At 34.9% G+C, this 3778-nt stretch overlaps 1 pseudogene; it reads right to left on the bottom strand.

Annotated features, from left to right (window-relative positions):
* Window positions 1–329: 329 nt before the first annotated feature.
* LOC112397516 (poly(A) polymerase alpha pseudogene) lies at window positions 330–1138 on the bottom strand (annotated as a pseudogene).
* Window positions 1139–3778: the final 2640 nt, after the last annotated feature.

Genomic DNA, 3778 nt, shown 5'->3' on the forward strand with positions numbered 1-3778 from the left:
GAGAGTCCAGGTGTTTCAGTCCCACTTACCTTAGTTGCTCTCTTGACCCCTGTTACTTCTTATTCTTCTCAGCTACACTATTTTCTTTCTTTTCTTCCTTCCTTCTCTGTCTCCCATGGACTCAGCCAACAGCTTCATTAGTGCTTTCTCTCAATGACATGTTTCTCCTTCTAATATCACTATGTTACTGCTCTTTGTATTAATACATCACCTAAATAATTAATGGTGACAGTCTACACTCTGTATTCTAGATGGAACGTATGTGAGTTATGGGTTAGAAGGCTGACAAATTAGGTCACGTGACTTCTTTTTTTTCAATCAATTTTATTTTAACATAACATAAACACACACCATTTAGAAAATATGAAGAAAAATTTACATACAAGTGTTGATGCTATTGCATTTGGATAAAGCTGGCAAGTTCATGCTACTAGCATAGCTCAGGAAACACCAGAGGAAAACTAATATATTGGATTAGATGTTGTGGTGTTTGGCCCACAGCTTGATAGCTTGCAGGATTAACCTGAAGCTGTCAATGTTTGGTACTCGATGTAAAATTTCATTGGTTACCCTGCATCTTATATGTAAATTTTTAAGCAGACTATCATCTCTAAAGTCCAGGTCTTCTGGAATAGTCTGCAAGTGCTAATCTTGCAAACAAAATAGCAAGCTCTATCCCAGAACACAGTTTGATAACTGGTACAAATGCCTCTGTAACAGCTCTTAAATTGATTTCTTCCTGTAATTTCAATTCACCATAGAATGAGGTGAAAAAGTCACTTCAATCACCATGTCTTGGAGCAACACACAACACATCAAGATCGGCACCTTTTTATGTACTCCTAATTTATAAGTTCCAAATGTAAAAATTTTTCCTCCAACATTTTCAATTACACATTGTGGAAGATTCTTGCTTTCACTGATTTATTGTATCCACTCTTTTACCAGGTTATTTAATTTTCTCAAAATTTAAATTCTGTGCTGCAATTCCTCTTCCTCTTCAAAAACCCCAAAGGGCTTCAGTCTCAATTAGTTTCTGTGTAAGTAGGCAGTCAGTCTCCTTGGGGGCTGCTAAGCTGATGGGAGAGGTAATGTCCTAGTGCTTCTGTGGCTGCTGTGTTTGTTGTGATCCCTGCATTGAAACTGGCCTGGAAACTCTATCACCCCCCCAACCCTGCCGCCACCCTGGGCATGATCCACTGAGGCAGAAGGGAGGCAAGGGCCTGCCTCAGTGCTGGGTCCAACACCAATTCTTGACTAAACATGGCGATGAGCCATGAGAGCTTATACTTAGAAAGGTTTTACAGCAAGGAATCCTAGTATTTAAAGGGAATAAAAGAGTAAAAGTGATAATCATACACCTCACAGGAATTTACGTTTAATTAGGAAAACCTTACATCAAATAATATTCAAATTCCAACCGATGTTTGTGTTTGACGTACAATGAACAATAAAGAAGGTTCCCAATCTACCCTCATTATAAACACATTGGAGGCAGATTTTTCTCATGGTTCTGACAGAGCTGGAGACATTCTCTTCTTAGTTTCAACTATATAGAGTAGTTAGATACTAAAGGACCAAATGAGGTCTGTCTCAATCTTCTCAAAAATAAACAGTTTTTGTAAATTTAATGGTAAGTTATAAATCATGGTATAACAGGATTTTTTAGAGAACAGATTACTTCTAACATTTAATCATATAATGCTTTGCTTTAAAAACAGGATAAATAGATTATTTTAGTTTAGGAACAAATGCATCAAGGGTGCTGCTGTTGATGAGACACTGCTCTTTTTCTAGGCATTCTCTTCTGCCCATGATTTTGTACTGATTAAATTTAAACACATCCTGTTCCACCAGTTGTAAGATCTAATTTTGTCCTTTAGTCCTCTGAGTATAGAGAGTTTTAACTCTTTTGTTTAACATTATTCACTTACAAAAAGAAAATTCACATGGTACTTTGGCTGGACTATTCTAACTTTTTAAAATAACTCCGTATAAGAATATACCTTATGCTTAAACATTGACATTGTCCAGGTTTTCCTGCTAAGGTTCTTCTTTTGTTCTCATTTTACTTCTCATTTTTTAAAGTAGGTCTCATTTTCATGTTTGTAGAAGCCATACTTTTTTAACCAAAACCTTCAATGTAGCCATTATTCTCTACTTTTATCTACAAATATTTTGAATATCACTCTAACAGAGTTATTTAATGATGCATTTATATAACTGTTCCAAGGAGTGGAGGACATATTTAAAGTGATGAAAGGGAAAAACCTATAACCAAGATTGCTCTACCCAGTAAGGATCTCATTCAGATTCGACAGAGAAATTAAAACCTTAACAGACAAGCAAAAGTTAAGAGAATTCAGCATGACCAAACCAGCATTACAACAAATGCTAAAGGAACTTCTCTAGGCAGGAAACACAAGAGAAGGAAAAGACCTACAAAAAAACCACAAAACAATGAAGAATATGGTAATAGGAACATACACATCGATAATTACCTTAAATGTAAATGGATTAAATGCTCTAAACAAAAGACATATATTGGCTGAATGGATACAAAAACAAGACCCGTATATATGCTGTCTACAAGAGACCGACTTCAGACCTAGGGGCACATGCAGACTGAAAGTGAGGGGATGTAGAAAGATATTTCATGCAAAAGGAAATAAGAAGAAAGCTGGAGTAGCAATTCTCATATCAGACAAAATAGACTTTAAAATAAAGACTATTACAAGACACAATGATACATAATGATCAAGGGATCAATCCAATGATCAAGGGATCAACCCAAGAGGAAGATATAACAATTGTAAATATTTATGCACCCAACATAGGAGCACCTCAATACATAAGGCAAATGCTAAAAGCCATAAAAGGGGAAATAGACAGTAACACAATAGTAGTAGGGAAATTAACACCCTACTTTCACCAACGGACAGATCATCCAAAATGAAAATAAATATGGAAACACAAACTTTAAATGACACATTAAACAAGATGGAATTAATTGATATTTATAGGAGATTCCATCCAAAAACAACAGAATACACTTTCTTCTGAAGTGCTCATGGAACATTCTCCGGGATAGATCATATCTTGGGTCACAAATCAAGCCGTGGTAAATTTAAGAAACTTGAAATCATATCAAGTATCTTTTCTGACCACAGCTCTATGAGACTAGATTTCAATTACAGGAAAAAAAAAAAAAAAACTGTAAAAGTACAAACACATGGAGGCTATACATTATGCTACTAAATAACCAAGAGATCACTGAAGAAATAAAAAGGAAATTAAAAAATACCTAGAAAAAAATGACAATGAAAACACGATGGCCCAAAACCTATGAGATGTAGCAAGAGCAGTTCTAAAAGGCAAGTATATATCAATATAATCTTACCTCAAGAAACAAGAAAAATCTCAAATAAACAACATAAGCTTATACCTAAAACAATTAGAGAAAGAAGAACAAAGAAACCCCAAAGTTAGTAGAAGGAAAGAAATCATAAAGATCAGATCAGAAATAAATGAAAAAGAAATGAAGGAAACAATAGCAAAGATAAATAAAACTAAAAGATGGTGCTTTGAGAAGATAAACAAAATTGATAAACCATTAGCCAGACTCATCAGGAAAAGAAGGGAGAAGGCTCAAATCAACAGAATTAGAAATGAAAAAGTAGAAGTAACAACAGACACTACAGAAATACAAAGGATCATGAGAGATTACTACAAGCAACTCTATGCCAATAAAATGGGCAACCTGGAAGAAACGAAAAAA

The sequence above is a fragment of the Neophocaena asiaeorientalis genome, unplaced genomic scaffold, assembly GCF_003031525.2.
Source record: "Neophocaena asiaeorientalis asiaeorientalis breed wild unplaced genomic scaffold, Neophocaena_asiaeorientalis_V1.1 scaffold10, whole genome shotgun sequence".
NCBI classification, from domain to species: Eukaryota; Metazoa; Chordata; class Mammalia; order Artiodactyla; family Phocoenidae; genus Neophocaena; species Neophocaena asiaeorientalis.